We start from the raw sequence: 19,123 nt of genomic DNA on the forward strand, positions 1-19,123 counted from the left end.
ACATAAGTTATAGTCAAAGTCAACTGAAACGCTTAAAATGCAAGTCTGCAAAACTGGAAGGCAGAGACAGTTCAAATGGGCATTATTTGTTGATTTTAATTCTGTTTGAAAATCCTTTGCTCCAACAGAACTGTAAAATCTTTCTTTAAACTGAAGCAAGTTCCCCTCTGAACCGCCAGCAATTTGGCAAGTCAGATGAGCTGGCACATCAGAGCACTCTATTAGTTCATGAAGACCACTGGCTTGTCTGTAAAAATTTGCAAGGGCCTAATGCACTCTGACAAATGACAAAGGTTATTAAAGGACAGCTTGTGGGAGTATAATTGCTTTGTGACTTTATCACTATTAACAGAAAGAATGAACATCGGTAGAGAGTTAACACCATGAAACATGAGTACAGGAATCCAGAAAGATCTTGACTCAGCAAAGGACATAAGGATGTTAATTCCATTCTTGTACAACAAAACAATTAAGAACGTGGTTAAGTACACACTATGTCTCTATCACTTAATCAGAGGATAAAGCAGTCATCTTTTCAGGTGCAAAAAAGTATACACGTATACTTGATATTATAGACTCTACTGCTATGCTAATACATATTTTCTATGAGCAGTTAAAGTATTCTTACCAACCTTGCCATACTTAGTCCTTATTCTGTCAAGTAAGTTACACGATAACCTAATGTTATGACGACTCAGTTTTCACAGCTCTGTCCACAACATGTAGGGCCCCAAGAAAAACGTGAGGTTTTTGACAAGCATCAGTTTTCTCAAAAATACTTACCACAGCTGAGGTGTAAATCCATCTGAATTACAAGAACTTAATTGTTTCAGAACAGGAGGAGGAACACCAGACAAAAATCTGACAAGGTTAAAAGGAGACTGGGGAAAGGTTTAGGCCTAACACATATTACATAAAAATCAATCAAGTTGACTTCTCAAGAACTGCAAAATAAGATATATCATACCACTGCTCAAAGTGAGGGGAAATGAGGGACAGGACTTCCAACCGCACAGCAGCACTTGCTTTGTACAGAAATGAAGCACTGTACATTAACACTTATCTCTCTGCAAAGCACCAATTCCTGGCAAAGTAGCCAATGCTTTGCTTAAACAAGCTGGGAATTCAGGAACCTGAAGCCCTTGCCTTGCTCAGAGGCAGCACTTCAACTTACCTGTGTGAGGCTCCGGCTTTTGCCTTTGTGGAGACAGCTGAACCCTCCTCTTCTGCACTTCTGCAGTGGCAAAACACTTCTGACAGACTGATCAGAAGCATCTTGCTTGATGCAAAAGAGAACTCCCAAGTTTAGACACATTTTCTGTATCCCACAGTAAAGATGCCTCCCTCTCAAAGCAGAACTGGTAGAAAAACAAATGCATGCATGGCCCGTAACAGGAAACAAGGTTTGGGTATGTACTTTGTACTAAAGTCCCAACCTACAGGACAGAAGTAAAAAATAAAATAAAATCACAGAACAAGGTATTGCTCGGTATGAATACAGGCATCAGAACTGTCTTCAATTTGGCTGTACCACTGGGGGATTCGTTTATTTATTTAAACACAAGATACACATCGTTACAGAAGCAACTACTGTAATCTGTGCTTCTGCTCTTTTCATAAAAGGGATGCATAGGCTTCCCAGAGATGTAAGGCAGAGCATAACCAGCTAACTGAAAATCACTATGGAAGGATCAAGTGACATTTATTAAGCCCCATTTTTGGCCACTTCCAAATTGTTTCTGTATATTTTGTATTTCACTGGAGTTAAAAAGCTCTAAACTAAAAGAACCTCATAAACTAGATGTTAATGTCCATTTCTGACCCAACTATAAAAGGCTTTCGCAAGTCCTGCGATGTCTCCCTGTCTAGAAACACACTCAAGCAGCCAATAGACCCTGGGCATCCCATCTTCCCCACTATCACAGCACAGATACTCAGCCAGAGAATTTTTGCTCATGTCACAGTTTAAGACTTACACTGACTGCTTACCTCTTTCCTGCCACTTCCTTAACTAACCCTGACTCAGTTTTATTGCCTAGCACTATCTGTAAAACTAGTCATCTTCTAAGCTTTAGCAGTCAGCTTCCTTTTTAACCTACTGGGGGTTGGAATAGCATCTGTATTTTTATTCATCTGCTTTTCTCCCTCTTGCTAATGTCATCATCATCCGACCAAATATTGTGACCAGTCTTATTCATGGCATATGACAGACAAAGTCATCTACAGGCCCGTTTAACTAATTTAAGTCAGTTATGGAATACTGTTTGAAAACAACCAACTTCTGTTACAGATGAGGATGCTACAGTTCTTCAGCAAATGAAACTTACTGCCTCCAAATAAAGTTCGAAGTGAAATATTGCTGGAGCCAGTAAATCAGAACCAATGCTATTCAGTAGCAGCTGGGTATGGCCTCCAGCCACATGGCAGAGATTACTCTTGCATAACAAAAACCCACATGAAGCAGCTATGTTTAAGAACTGAAGATAATTTTAGAACCTTCTTCTGTAGCTAACATCAATATTAAGACCCCTAAAGAATCATAAAGCTGGGAAAAGTGGGGGTGGGGTGTAGGCAATAGAGGGAGAAGAATCTGAACCAATACTCCTTCAAGAATGATTCACTGTTTCTTTATTACAACACACCAGGAAAAAAAAACAATCTTCCTCGAAACAGATTTGCTTGGGTAATACATGATGTCATCATAAATCATATTTTCCTCTTCTGTAAGTGTCAGCAGTTTTCTTGGACTTCTTTGAAGGTAGAAAAAAAATGAAGAGCCAGAACCATCTTCTAGCTTTGGCAGAAACGGGCCCTTTTGTTCCCAAGACATTTGTCTTCACATAATGCACCACTACCCTCCTGTAGGAGTCATGCAATGAACAAAGCCTCACAAAGCATTTAAAAAAGCAAAGCAAATGACAATATAAAACTCCTCTACTATTTCCAAACATGAATTTCTTTAGCTGTCTTTTTATTTCTTCTCTGCTGGAGTAAATACATTTGTTCACATTTAAAACAAGGATTAATCCAATCTATTCCAGAAAGACATTCAGACCATTGATTAGAAGGATGGCACTGTGTGACAGAAGTCATGAATTGAAAGTAAGCCATATATTAATAACACAGATGAGCATTCCCTCTTCTCTGTTTTTGTCCCTTTTTGGCATTGATGAAATGAAAGGATGAAATGTTTTTTTTTTTTTGCTTCTTCTCAGCAAATAATTATTTGTTTACAAAGTATAAACTGGTTTTTATTGTGATTAAAGTTCCCCACAGCAGCCTCTGATTAATGCATGGAAGACACTTTACAGACTATGATGGTTGATGAAGCATTTTTGATAAGTAACAAGAAAATAGGACAGTGTCTTTAACATAAAGCTTAAGTTTAATTAACTTTGAGACTTTTATTACTGATAGGGCTTATCAACACAGAGAAAATATAGTAAATATCACAGTATTTACTTTTCTGCTCTACAGGAACATAAAATACACTTCACCTGTCTGTTTATGCAACATAAAAACTCCTGAGCCTTATTATTTCAGAGTTCATGACTGTAGCATGCACTTCTTTTTTTGTATTAGACCTATCAGCTGTAACAAAGAGAGAACAGCAACATACTAATTTTCATCCCTCTCCACTCTTCAAGCACACATATACTTTTCCTCAACATGAATACTTCTGACATATCAAGTGGACAGCAGATACACCACGTACAAAGCATTTGCAATAAACTTGCATATTTGAGAAGTTCCACAATGACGTATTGAAAGCGGTAACTGTCCTATTGATTTAAAGAAAAGCTGAAGGTACATTTAGGTGCTGTAGAAACATACAACTGGCAGGTACCATGATATCAAGTGAGAGAAGACACCTGGAAACAGAGGAAACATTTCTGCAGTCACAAAGATTAGAACAATTTGTGGGAATAAATAGGAAGCCAGCAAAACTGTCCCAAACTGGGTCATGTAAGGTGGCAGTCAGGCAGCACAGGATTGATTTGAGAATGACTGAAAACAGAGCAATCAGAAAGGTTAGCAAAATGGAGCGGCAGAAGAGTTCCCTATATTTAAAGCCAACATACCATCATTACAACATATCAAAACAGACAAATTAAATACCCTCCCTGCACTCTTCCAAAATCTCAGCATTCTCATAGGGACAAAGCCTGACAGAACTGATGGTTAGAACAGAATCCATTTATCCAGAAGTCCCAAGCTATTAAAAAAAATAATATAACAGAGCAAAGCAAGTTCTGCAAACAATTTAAACTTCAGTTTGTTCTTTTTTTATGATTGAAATTTTGATTTTGAAGGCTTCTCAGGCCTTAGATCTCATTGGTCAAACATCCAAAGAAAGTTTAAACAAAACACACAGGGCTCATTTGAAAGGGATCTTCCATTGAGAGAAAATGTATCTATGAAAGAACGATAAATACAGCCTAATATAGGCTTTGTAAAATAAAGTTCTGTAGAAATATTCTGTGACTTGTGTTTTAGATCTCTACTAGACAAGATTAAATCAGGATAAGAAACATTGCTGCTCATACCATGAAGCTGCTATTTACATCTTTTGCAATTATTGAATGCCATGTGCGTCCATGCTTGGTTTGGGGGATTCCTAAGGAATCATAGACACTTTCCACATCAAAAATAAATAAAATCCCTAAAAAAAAGGGTCACCAGAAATTTTTCCTCAAACTTGCCATTCAAGACAATTGTAACAATTCTGAAAGTGACAGTCAGTAAGATATTCTTACCCATTTCTCCAGAAGAGCTATATTCAACTTTATTGAAATTTCATCTTCAAGATTTGTTCTCTCTTCCAGAAGGCACGTTTCCAATACCCCTGTCAAATGTTTCTGTTATTCTGCCGTATATTTCAGAAATAGGTAAGGTGCTCAGAATTTTTGGATCACTTCAGTTTAAAATACTTTTGATATCCATAAGGATAAAACAGTTAAAGGATGTCTGAGAGTATTATGCAGGAAGAAAAAAAACTGCTAACAATCACAGAAGATTACTAAGGAAAAACAGATTCCAAGATGAGAAACTAAAACAAAGCAAAATTAGTATAAGCAATCTGGGGATTTGCTTTAAACAAGAAGGATATTTATTCCTCCAAAATTCCCTTGCTTGCCTATGCAGCTATCAAGATGTGGACAATGATCTTATTTAAAGTATTCTAAACATATTTGAGGACTATTTTGTTTCTTACATTGCTTGCACACAGATGCAAATGTAACATTAGAAGCTTGGAGTATTTTCACAAGAACAGTGTGCATTCAAACACTTCTGTACTACCAAACAAGTATCTTCGAAGGTTATTATCCCAACAGTTAGAAGGCAAGCTCAGAGATGCAAACATCAGCAGATAGATTTAATGAGTATGTATGAGAATGTTGGGTAGGGAAGGAATAAGAGAGTAAGAGATTGGAAGATACAAAACTATTTTGCAGCACTACAACAAAGTATCCCTATGTTTGGAAAAAAAATAAATAAGAAGAATTAATAGATTCCCCCCTCAAAAACCTAAAATAATAGCACAAAAGACATTCACAGAGCAAGTAAAGCGGAACTCAGAGTAATTTGAGTCCAGACTTTAATCTCCACTAATTTAACAAGAGACAGTGCAAAATCATGATTTCTACCTTAAGAATGACCCAATCATTCTACAGAATAATAATGGCTATAGGTAATCTGCTATTAAAATAGTTTTAAGAGTACACAACTGATAAAGGTGCCTAAATCCCAAGGATTTTCAATGAAAAGGTAATGCTAAACAACAGAAGCAAAAATTAAAATGTTTACATACTGATTGCAAAGGGTGAAAAAAAGGTGAATTACAGATATTAGAGTAGTAGTTTATTTCATTAAGCAAATTTTTGTATTGTTACCTCAGACTTTCTTGTCCTTAGCTGAAATATTATCTGAAGAAAAAAAAAGAAACACTCAAACTAGTATAACTGAAGTTTTTATGGGTCACATGGGATGCCTGCTGCCACGTACCAGATGTGTGTAGGAAAAAAAAGTGGTCAACATATGATATTAAAAAACAGTGCAGTTTTAAATATTTTAAACATGATGTCAAGTGCATTCAACAGGTCTACAAATGCATAACATCAGCCTAAATTTAGTAGGTGATAATTGAAATCAGAGATCTAGTCGTTACCACTGACATGTTTCTAAATACTACCCAATAAATTTTGTCTGTTTCAGATTCTGTATGACAGCTGGCAGTTCGGAAGGGGGAAATCGCCAAGAGGGTATGCACACGCACATGTACAACATTTTATATTTAAATTCTAGTATCCTCCCTTTCTAGAGTTAATGTAGCAGTGACAATACTGTCATACAAGTGCACACTTCCATAGCTGAATTCTAAAAGCTGTTTTCTGTGGGCTTTACCTGGCATTTTGCAGTAAGCATGAGGTACAGGACAGGATAGTATCCTATCACTCTACAATTTATTTCCCACACGTGAATTTTCACAATGAAGTTAATTCAATTATCTTATAGAAATGACATCTGTACTTCCTAGTCACCCTTACTGAACATATATTTCTTTCCTAACTAATAAATAAAGAAAATCTACCAACAGTCTAAGTCCACACTGTTTTTGTTACTGTGCTTCTTTTTGTGTGTTTTTGGTTTTTATAATTATATAACATTCAGCTAGGAAGGAACAAATATGAGTAAAAGACAATCCACCCAAAGGCAAAAAATGTATCTCCATGTCTACAATTCAAATCCTAACCTTCTCTTCAGTCTCAGATGGATCATCAACCTTGTTGATACACCTGCTATCAGGTAATATAAAGTATAGCTATGTGGCACATGAAAATAAACTACTTCCAGGAGCACTACAGAAACAGTGGGTGGACAGGTGTCACCCATCACTCCTGATGACGTGTGGAAGTGGTTTATGCAAGTTGATATGAAGGGCTGAAAATTACACTTGGCTTCTACAGTTAATCAGCAAGGCTTACTCACCTCTCAGTTGTGCCCTCTGTAAAATGGCGAGTGGTACCTTTCCAATTCTCAAAGGAAACTGAACATGAGAAAACATTGCTAAAAACCATGCCTGAGAAGATATGCCTGGCATTTCACGTAAAGCCACCAACTGCATGGCTTTTGACTGGAAATTTAAGCATTTAGTTAGAACCAGTTAAGGCTGGAAACACAAAAACAAGGCTTCCACTAATAAAAAGTTGTTCAATTAAGGCATGTAAGCCTTTGTATACAAACAACAAACGCTCCTTAAGTTTCATCAGTTGTATTCTTTTAAAATGACCTGTAGCAACATGAATGCTAAAGGACTTGAATTTTTTTTTCCTAAAGTAGTTTTTTAAAGACACAAACCACCTTCCCTCTTAATTTTTAAACAAAGATCTCCTTACAAAGCCACAGTATTTCTACCCAATGTGTAAAAATGAAAGGAAGCTTTATGCTAGTCATTCTTGGCTTTAGACACCAAAGACCCATAAAATTACTAGCACCCATTAGAAGTATTTAATTTTATTTCAATTCTTGAGACTAGTAACAAAAACTGCAATCAACATTAACCACAGACTGCAGTAAAACAGCTTGGAGGCTCCTTGGAGATAAACACAGTTACCAAAGACAAACAAAATTAGAGAGCTCCACATTTGATGGTGGGGAGGGAAGAACATCAATTAGACATTTTTTTCTACTGCTCAAATATTTGCTGGAAGCAAGTTCTTAAAAAAAAAAAAAAAAAAAAAAAAAAAGACAAATCCTACAAAGTTACCCTGTATCGCGTAGGTATGAAAATTGAGAACTTGTACAATCTACCAGATCAATGGCTCTAAAATGTAAAAACAATTAATTCTAACATTAAGATTTTTAACAAATTGTTTAGCAACATCCTGAAACTTGTACACATCCAATCTCACTACAGTTCAAGATTTAGTCCTTCCCTGGGTTCTGTCACAGTCCTCAAAAACCCAAACACTCATACAAGGTCACTCAGAACCCCGTTGCAGGTCATTTTGGAAGGAGTAGAGCATCTCATAGCACCTATAGTGTATTGTTGTTAAAGTTGATGGATTAACGTTCATCTATCCATCTTATGACTTTTGACCCAAAATAAAAAGGACAATGGTGGCCTTTTATGACATTTTTATTCTATTCCCCTTTCCACCTCCTCCATTAAAGCTTTTTCCTCTTTTTCACTATCCAATATTAAAAAGTCATTTACTGCAATAAAGGGATTTAGTGATTTGGGAGTAACTTTTGTATAGTTTACACCCTCTAGACACCCCAGAACTCTGTTAATAATTTTCTTCCTATTAATTGTCTCATCAACTCACAGCTGGCTATGCTTTTTATTTCATTATGTTATTCATCAATCTAAAATAGAAATATAACAGAAAAAGAAATTGGAAAGGAGCAATTTCAATGTTTCAAAACAGATGCAAATCAACGCCAGAGATGCTACACAGCATATTTTTATTGAGACAATTCTATACATGTCTGAAAAATGAACTTGTAATAAATAAACTCATATCCTGTGGAGGTATGTTTTTTCCTTCCATCTTACGAGCTAATTATGCCAACACAGCCTAACGTTTTCCTAAATGCCTTATAAACTGACCCAGTTACTCAGAAAGTATTATTTTTAAATTGATGTGATAGATGCAAGCTGGAATGTTCGGATTTCAATTCTGGCACCAATTCCCGGATCCCCTTCCCAAGTAATTTAAGGACTTCCTCCCAATAGTTTTTCATATTCTTTTAACTGACATTTTATCTTTATACAGTATCTCAGCAGAATGAACATGCACTAAAACAATGACAGCCCTTCTTTGGCTGTCATCTCTCATTCTGGCAAAGACAGATGTCTTACACTGGCTTATGCCAATAATAGAGCCGACAAAAAACAACAGAGACTACCTGCCTCTGATGTAAAGGCACCAATTCACATTTGTGACACTCATTTGTCAATTAACAGATTTCTTCCATTGTTGACACATGGGACTTAAAAGATGTGGGCTAGAATGTGATGAATTAAAAAAGACAGATGAGTAAGCTATGAGCTGCAAAGTAATACTATAATGTGCTTTAGATAGGAATATCAACTGACACCCCTGACAGGCCATACAAGGTTTTATTTCATTTTGCACTGTATCTAGGCTTCATACTTTGTCTTCTTTGTTCTCTTTTCATCAAGCTCCTAACATCTCATTCTGACAGCCAGAGACATTTAAGGCACTTTCGTTTCAAATGCAAGTTAGCGTACTTGATTTGTCATTAAAATGCAAAACGATTGCCATTGCAGGTAAATGTAGGTATGCTTAAAAGGTTGTATCTGCAAAGTAAAAGCTGAAAATGGTTTCTGGCTGCTTTGCTTAACTCTTTCACCTGCCTCAGAGTTTTTCTAAGGCAAGTATTACTGTTCTCTAATAGAAGTGTAGCAGCACCTGCAGTTTCATTCAGGGTGCATTTTAGTATATTTAAATAACATAAAAGCTTTAAGTTACAATGTCAAACGCAGAGAACTACTGTCAAATTTACACATTGGGCTTTACACAAGAATCTGAAAAGAGTCTATCACTCAAAGCCTTCTGGGGTCAAAGCTCTCTACTCTTATGCACTCTGTTAGCTAGACAGTGAGTAAAAAGCTTTTTCTGTTGTTTATTTTTAATAGACTAGTGATTGGTTTAGCTGAAATCAGTGAGAAGATTTTAACATCAATTCACTATCTCTGTTCAATGACCATTTAACAAGACATGAAGGCCTTAATATAAATAAGAGACTCTGTAGCACAAAGCAGATTTTAAAACATTGCAGAAAAACATACCTGCACAGGATAGAAATGAGGAACACTTGGCTTTCTATATACACACAGCAATGAGAATTCTATTCAACTGGATATAACCAAACTTCAGGGATCTCACTTGTATTCAGCAAACAACCACTAGGGAAAGGAAACATCTGAACAGAATAAGTTCAGGTATTGTTTGGTTTTAGGAACTTACAGATCAGCCCTTAACACAAGTCCATACCTACATATCTTTTTTGTTGCAGACTTTCTTGTGCTTTTTTACTAGGAAAAAAAAAAGGCTGAGAATAGACTATAAGAATTTTCACTCAAGAATGAGTCTTGTGTGGAAATCTGCAGTCAAGAAATCACAGTACATTGAACAAGAGGTATAGAACCCATAACACTCAATGCTTCTGTGTATACAGTGAAGCTTACTGACCGGTTCTGACACTACTCTGGCCACTAGTAACATGCATCTAGCACAACATAGGAATTATTTATTCGTTCCAAGTTAAATAATAATAGGCTATGCTGTAAATACAAGTACCAGCTTGATCATTACCAGCTATCCCGAAGGGTTTCTAGTTCTACTCTTTCCTCTCACAGTCTTAATTACTTCCATTGCATGCCTATCTACACAGAAAAGGCACAATGAAAATAAAGTGCAGAATGGTACCTTAAAGCTGACTTCACCCTTTTACTTTGGCTTTAAACACTAGGGCTAGACTAACCACGATCATTGTCTACTGTACTATAACACACAAGAAGTACTTGCCTATTAAATTTAGCTCAATACAGGCACGTCTGCTCTACCTTCATTTACCAGTTAGTAGAAAGTGAGATAAATGATGGCCAAAAATAATCCAGAGTAATGCATTTGTCCCCAGTTTAACTTTCGAGACTTCTTTTCTGTTGGTCAGTCATTTAAGTGCTGGTGAAGCTCTTGTTTCAAAATACCTGTGGTTCCAGTGACCAGCTTCTGTTATTCAGAGGCAAAGTAGTGGCCTGCATTAAATGGGTTGAGAAAGATTCTCATTACAGATATGTCCACATTTTAAAAACCCTACTATTAGTGGTAGTCATATCAACTAATGGTATGTTATTTAAAGGAAACTAAAGAATTAACAGTAAAAGAAACCAAACTACCCTCTCACATTCCCCACTTAGGCTGGAGACAATTTAGTAATTGTGCACCTGGTAGAACTGCAACCAGTGCTATACACAGAACAGCTCAGCTAACTAATGCCTGGCTCCCAGTTATGAGCAAAATCGTGAACAAAATAGAGTATTTCAAGGGAAGCAATAACATCTTGTTCCACCTGCGTTCAAATCTCCCAGACAGTAATAAAATGCAGCACGTCTACAGCACCTTCAGCAGCCTTCTCCTGATAAAAGGAGCTGAAGAGGAGAGGGAAAAACAAAGGAAAAGACGGAGGGAAAGAAGTAAACTGGACAGACACACAGTCTCTCAGTTAGGTAGTTTCAATTTCTTAGAAAACGTACTATTTAACATGTTTTTTCCTAAAGCCATTCCAACTTAATCACCTTCACACATGACTGTTTCAGTGCTATTCGCTGTACAAGATAGAGAGTGTATTAAATGCAAGTTAATAGGTAGAAAAAGAAAGCATTCAGATCCTTGAGCAGTTGTAATTTTACCATCCAGACACTGGACTGTCAAATTATCTTAATGTAACTGTATTGGAACCAGAGTTTTCTAAATATTCATTACACTGTTAAACCCTGGCACTTCCAGAATAACTCTCCCCTCAGCCTTCAAGTGTTTTAAAATAATCAGTACATTTTATCACATACGTAACTAGGTCAAGTTTTCATCCTTTCTCTCCAGCAAAAAGGTCTTGAAAATCCTAGGAGCCTAAAACACAGCATCCTCATCCAGTGCTGATGTGGCCACATGGCCTTGCAGAGTCATGACACCGCAGCAGGTCTTGGATCCTTCACATGTAAATGGTTTGAGGACAGTTTTGCTATATGATCGCCATGTACTTTAAGAGATACATTTCTACTGTTGAGTATAAAATACCTAGTATTTAGTGTATGACCAAAAATAAATGAAAAAACTTCAGAATACTGTCACCAAAATAAAATTTCACCCCTCTAGCTGTATCTTGGTCATAAAAATCTGCTCTGTTGCTCTAAGTAGGTAATTGGATGCTTCCAAACAACTAAAAATATAATGGTCTTGAAATCTTGCAAAAAGGAAAAAATACTAACGATGAGTAAATATCTAAACTAATAACTACTAAAGAAGTAGTTTAAGTGACCACAAGTACATGCTTCCCTTACAAAGAATACACATGCTATCTTTGATCTTCAAACCAGTGGTTGGAAAATTTGATTGAAGAAATTATTAAATGTAGGTAACATCTAGCTTTTCTGTAAAATTCATAAAATGAGTTCCTTGTTGGCATGTCTGATCACAGATTAATATTCTAAGGGAAAGGCAGCTCACATTTCTGAAAGTAATTTGAAACCATTGAGCACTTAAGTCTTTTCATAGGATGTATTCACAAGGAGCTAACAGCACCCGTTAGCCCAACAGCCAAATGGCAAAAGCAGAGATGGCTTATAAAATATGAACCTTATTTTTAGTATCATTAAGTACACTTTAACTAAACATAAGCCACATCTTTTAATATTCAGCAAAGCAAGCACTAAAAATTAGTGCTTAATGCACGTTCAGAAATTCAGAAATTAAGGACGGAGCATTCACACACACCCCAAATTCACATTCACCCCCAAAAAAATAGTTTGGAGTTGACAAGTAATACGACAAATATTCTCACTCTAGTCTTCAGTATAACAATATTGACAGACCAAGAACCTGACTCTTACCAAGTCCAAATACTGTGAGTTTGTACCTATGCCAACAGTCCATACTATGAGATATGCATCAGTCACCACTGGAGTAAAAAAAAACACGCTGATGTAGCTTTACTCCTATCAGCCTCAGTAAGAGCTGATGCCAAGACAAATATTGAATACTTCTGAAAGTTTAAGGAGAAGGCAGAGGAGAAGGGAGGAGGGAGTTTAGAAATAATAAAACATCACAAGAACATAGGCAGATTTGGATAAAGAAATAACAGGGGAAGCAAATATTCGTAATTTCTTGAGTCACTTAAGTACTTTTTCACCGAGATTGCTTCAATTTTATTCTAATTCTCTCCAGTCAGTTCTCTCTCCCATCACCCACCTTTGATGTTCTGCATCTTTTTCTGTTAGCAAACTTAAATACATTTTTTAATGTTAAGTATAAAAATGTTATCGCTGACAAAGCCATATTTAAAGTGCTAAATCTAAGTAGATCAAATACTAATCATCACCCCTGATTTTTTATGTATTAAAGATAAAATATAATATACATGTATTATATATGAAGGCATTGTAAAGATGTTATATAGAAGATACTGTTTTGCATGTGTGTTTATGAGTATATAATGCCAGTAAACTACTTTTGATGATAGCATCCCTCATGCTTTCAAAGAAAAAAAAAAAAGGTGTGCACGCGTTCAAATACTACTACCTACCAGTACAGCTTAAATACCAGCTGCACAAGAGAAAACACTGAAGACTTCAGCACTTGAAGAGGATCTATTCCACAGTTCAGTCCAATGATAAAGACATTATCAACTCCCCTGAGTTTAGGATAGGTTATAAATTATTATCCAACATTAGATATTTTGCGTCTCTGATTTATGTTCTTTTAAAAGTGAACTCTATATTCTTTCAACAAAGCAAAAGTTCTTACAAACATAAGCAATAAGTGGTTTATAAAGGAACAAGCTAATGACCGTATTATGAAGCATATTCACAGCTTCCATTTATGGACTCAATGGACAAATGAAGATAAAAATGCAGAACAAATTGTAAAGAAAGAAAATGACAGTCAACAGATCTTCCAACTCTCCAGTAAGCAACTAGCTTGAAGTAAGCATGATCAAGCAGAAAGACAATAAAAAACCAACAATAAATAAATAAATAATAAAAATCACAAAACTTCACGACTGCCAGCTTCAATTCATAGTAAAAGCCTGGAACTGAGCTATAACACTACATTAACTATGACCTTAAAGACAGTATAATTATTGTTTAACATGTCTAGTTTGACATACTTGCTCTTCACCCTGAGTAAAAGGCATGGCCCTTTTGCACTTTGGTGATACTCATTCCACTAGCTAAGGGTTTGCGGTTTGTCTTTTTAAACTGAAAAATCAACTCCAAGGTAATTTAAGTAAAGATGATTCATGTAAAATGAAAGACCTCAAAAATGGCACAAATCACACAAGACAACATATAGCAAACAAGCAATACGTAAACAGAAGCATCAGACAGATTTTGTGCCAAATGCCAACCAACTACTTGTAACATTATCACTCAGCAGGCTTGTTGAATACTGAGGGACAGAGGCCTTTCAAACTCAGTAATGGTTAGCAAAACTAATCAAGTTCTTTACATCTGCAGTTAGACACTGGGAATCTCATGTATTGCATTAAAGACAACAGAAGATACCTTTCAACAAAACAGAGAGGAAAAGACAGAGACAATAGCTTCAGAGTTAATGCAGGTTCCTCCTTTCAGTCAAGCTCCTTGTCCTCGGATAAGTTATTTCTGCAGTCCTTGGCTCTTGTTTCACAACAGCAGTCATGAGGAAATACTGTTTTAGAGTGAGAGAGATTAGGAAAGTCAGAAAATAAGAATGCTCCACCTGATTATTTCACCTATAATATGGTCTTTATATGCCTTTTTTTTTTTTTTTTTTTTTTTTTTTTTTTTTTTAAAACACAGTATTGGGAGTTAAAGAAGAGTAGTTCCCGGTCTGAAAATCCAGTCACCACAAGCCAAAAGTCACCAAACCATTACTTGCTCTCTATCAACAAATATTCTCTGAAAACTAAAACAAATGCATCAAATTATTTCTCCTCCAAATGCCAATATTTTTCTATATATTGCAGTAGTTTTCAATTTACTGATTTTTTCCCAGATTCCTGCCAAAAAAAAAAAAAAAAAAAAAACTTTTTTAAGATTGGTTACAGTTCCCACAAGACGACATGAAATTAACTGTTCCAGTGAATTCAGCCCTCCAGGTTTCCAAGAGTACGCACAGAACATGCGGATTTAGCCTCCAACATCATTCCAAAAACCCACTTTGATTTCACGAAGAAAACTAGACCAAGAGAAAGCAGTTCATTCCCCACTCATTCAAATTCAAAGAAAGTCATATGATAGCATTCCCAGTGAACTGGTGTTGATGTGTTACAGTCAAAAAGCTTTATGAACAACTTTGAGTCAATGGATGCCTACTATGACATCCCCTTTTTAGTTCAAGTACAAGGACTTCATTACTCACCTTTATCAAGTAGTACAGATTTCATCTTTTCTCATGATTGCAACAGCCCCATGGAGATGGATGTCACCAAGAAAACAACACCCACCACATTAGCATTCACTAGCTACATTTAAAGATACAACAGTTCAAGTTCACAACTTTATTTTACTTCACATCAAATTGTGCGGTATGTTTAACATTTTTATCAGTTTTAAAAGCTCCAGTAATCCCTCCCAAGAATTCTTTACTACGCAATATGAACACGCACTGACACTCCCCAAAGGTTCAAGCAACAAGCTTTTGCCCAATTCTGCCATGTGATATATTCTCAGGACAACTCTTTCCACAATGTTTAGCCTTCTTGAGAAAAGCAGAACAGAATACAATCTTACGTTCTGATCTGTCAGATATAGTAAATCAATGGATAATGGCCAGCACTGGGGGTCAGAGGTATATATACTACAGTGTTTTCACAGTCTGTTAGTGACTATGTGGCCATAAAAAGTCAAGCAAGGATCAATGGACAGAAAGAGAGGCTGTTGGGACTACAGAAGATAAAAACCACCAGTACAAAATTGAAATAAAACAAATTTATAATCTAAGTTTGCCTCTACATATCAGCAAGACTGGAAAACTAACTTATCCATCAAAACAAAACAAAAAACCTTACATCCTATGCACATCGTACAAAAATCAAACTCAGGTATTTAAACACATAGCATAAGCCACGAACTTTATATTTTTAAAATTGGTTCGTTCACTCATCCCCTTCATGTCAACAAAAAAACAAGGACAACAAAAAAGACACAGCAGGAAAATATACAAGCCACAAAAGCATACACAGGAAATATTCTGAAACGACAAATATTCCATACTTACATATAAAGCTGACAAAGTAACAGAACACAGGCACGGCTACTGCATGAGAGACCAAGTAAATCTTGGTAGTATTTTTTATTATTATTCAAAGTTTTCAAATGCTAAAAAAAGTTTTCCTTATACATTACCCAGATCACATCTGGTTCCTGTTGAAATGTTACTTTTCAAAAGGGGAAGGCATGGCTTGAGGGTAAAGGAGAGGAAGAGAGAGTAAAGAGTGTATATAGCTTTTATTATTATAGTTTGATCAGCAACCCAAAACAGAAATACTATTTGAAATATAAAATCTTTTTTGTTACTGGTAATACTCTCCTTACATTTTTGCACCTATAAAACTTTATCTTATACAACTCCTAAGGTTTTACTCATATATAAAGTAAACACATCATCACATTTGTCTCAGTTTGTCCAGGAGGACACAACTATTTCATAATTATTTTAATATAAAGATAATTATGCATAACGTAGTCCATACAGACTAATAAACATGTAAGACTTCATCTGAAAGACTAAGTATATAAATTTTAAATAATTTAAATGACTCCTTGTATATAAATATTCCATTTAGCAAATTGATTTTCAAATGGATTGATTCTAAAGAGCGCTAGTATACATCCATTTTCTGACATTCCTAAATTTCAATATTACTCAAAATGTAGAGCATCGTGTGCTTTACAGTAGCAAACTTTAAGTATCCACCTCTTGAACTACAAACCTACTCATTAGATTTTGCTACATTACCTCAGTAGCAAAACTATCAAGAAATCATGTATTTCAGATTGTTTAGCTGCAGCAAATGTTCTCTCTTCACTGATGTGTCTAGATACAATTCCATTTACCTTGAAACAATAAACTAGATCGAGTACAGAATTCATGCACATTTGTAAACCACACCCTGTTTCCTTGCACTAAGAAAAAAATCCCAGTTTAAAAAAAAATACAAAATCTTCAGTACCTGAACATATTAATTCTCTTTCCTTATAGTAAAACGTGGTCATGCTTGAAAGAAAAAAAAGGAAAGTGAAACAGATTAACTGCATAGTTCCAATACTCTTATTTCAGACAACATACTATAAATCATCTTGAAACAAAACATGCAATTATAATGTGCACAAATGTTATGATACTATGCATCTATACTGATCTGATGGTTCTAAATTATTGAAACTGATAGCTGAACAAGAGCATATTGTTTCAACACACTTGGACTACTTGAACAATTTCAATTCTTTCTTTAACTATCCAGTGCTGTGCAGACCTCTCTAATGTCAATAAGTAAATAAACAAATGAAAATATATTGATGTCTCTTGGATAATTCAGGCCACATTTAAGCAGATTAAAATACATGGCAAAAATTTCTGTAGCAATATATTTTTCTTGTGAAGAAAAATAGCCTTTTTTTCCCCTCAGTACTCTTAAGAATTATCTAAAATTAAAGTACATACATTTTCCTTCAGAGCATTCAGTGACAACAGAACAGCAGCTCCTTTTTCCTTTTAACCACTACCCCATATTTCAGTCCTCTTCACCTCAGTATAAAAGCAACTGAAGTGAGAGTCTTAAGACAGAATCATTTCAAAACACAATCAGCTATTTGTAAACAATACACTTTCTCCTTGCAGAAAATCAGCAACTGCTAGTTGCAAGAAGCAGCAGCAAGTAAGGTAAATCAATTAGCTTGCTAATTTCTCACCCTCATTTATTTAGCTCTGCACTGTATTTGTCGTAATTGACTATAATTATGTTAATTACTAACTCCAGCATAATTACTATATTTATTGTCATTGAGCACACTATGTACCCAAAGCAAAGCTGGCATTTGTCGGGCATCAAAAAAATAAATAAATAAAACCACACCAATGTCAGGAGGGGCTGCTCTGAAAACTGGCTGATATACCTTCAACAAATGAAAGGGCAAAAGAGATTTCATGCAATGCTAGTTTGAAAGCATCGGTTCATTAAGGATATTAATTTTCTGATAACTACACATTTAAGCATGACACACTGGAGCAGTATCTACAGGATTTAGCAATTATTAATGCGTGACAGTTTCAAATGCTAAGTGAATCAATTAAACAGCAGCATTCACAATTTGAGAAGAGATAACTGCTTCATAACTGCCTAAGACTACAATTTTCACATGACAAAAAAGGGCCATTCAGGCTCCTTCAAAACCTGACAGGTCAAGAAAGAAGTTTGAAACAAAAGCACCTTATAACCATCATCTCTCCTCTTTACTTGTCAGATCAACTTTGCTAGTGTCTCCGCTGAAATGGCATCACCATGCCAGCTGCCACAAGGTGATTTTTCATGTCTTGTCAAAGAAATCTTTTATTCTATTTGCTCTGCATTAACATGTTACATTTATTGATCAAGCCCTTTCTGCAGCCACAGCAGGGCACTGTGCTCTTATGCCTAAGGGGGCTTTGATGTCCTGGTGACATTCTAGACCGAATAATGCACATACTAAATGGATTTAATGCAGAAATGTGTTTGTGCATGACAGCTACATTAATAACAGCCCCTCACACTGATAAATATGCAATTGCTACGATTAAGAGTTACCCAATTATGGTGAAAATATTTTTCTACATTATAAATAAAACCATCAAAAAGTTTTAACAATAGTGCATTTTCTTCAACATTTTAAAATGCTATAAAGATCAGTCTAAAGGCTTTTAAAAATATGTCATGCTTTGTTTTGAATTCTGGCTTTTATTTCCATCTCTCTTTTGTTGTTCATCTTCCTGTTCTGTGTGCCTTACTGCTGCACAGACTGGGAAGGTGGTAAAAAAAAAAAAAAAAAAAAAAAGCCTCATGCTCAACTCAGCAAGGAAAACACACCCTGCAAAACTGAAGCCCAGTTTCAGGCTGCCACTTGCCTATTTCCCCAGGCAAGAAAACAGTAGACAGAAGATAGAAATAAACAATCTGTAGTCCACAGAGAGGATACTACAAAGCCTCAGTCTCACAAAAGTCGTGGAGGAACATTCCAGACTAGGATTAAAGTTCAAGGGGATGTTTTCATACATAGACCCTCTTAATCGGACTGTGGAAAATATGCACAAGCACACACTGTGCAAATTATTCATGCTCCTAGCAGAAATAATCT

The 19,123-nt window shown here is 35.8% G+C and overlaps 1 protein-coding gene and 1 long non-coding RNA gene across 8 annotated transcripts in view; both read right to left on the bottom strand.

The window, feature by feature from the left end:
• LRMDA (leucine rich melanocyte differentiation associated) overlaps positions 1-19,123 on the bottom strand; it is a 694,799-nt gene that overhangs the window by 641,008 nt on the left and 34,668 nt on the right. The window lies entirely within an intron of this gene.
• LOC118168755 lies at positions 2,606-10,788 on the bottom strand. The gene is made up of 2 exons (XR_004751776.1): positions 4,758-10,788; positions 2,606-3,872 (listed from the first exon to the last, which is right to left on the bottom strand). It is a non-coding gene; the product is annotated as an uncharacterized LOC118168755 (long non-coding RNA).

Source organism: Oxyura jamaicensis, chromosome 6, assembly GCF_011077185.1.
Source record: "Oxyura jamaicensis isolate SHBP4307 breed ruddy duck chromosome 6, BPBGC_Ojam_1.0, whole genome shotgun sequence".
Classification (NCBI taxonomy): domain Eukaryota; kingdom Metazoa; phylum Chordata; class Aves; order Anseriformes; family Anatidae; genus Oxyura; species Oxyura jamaicensis.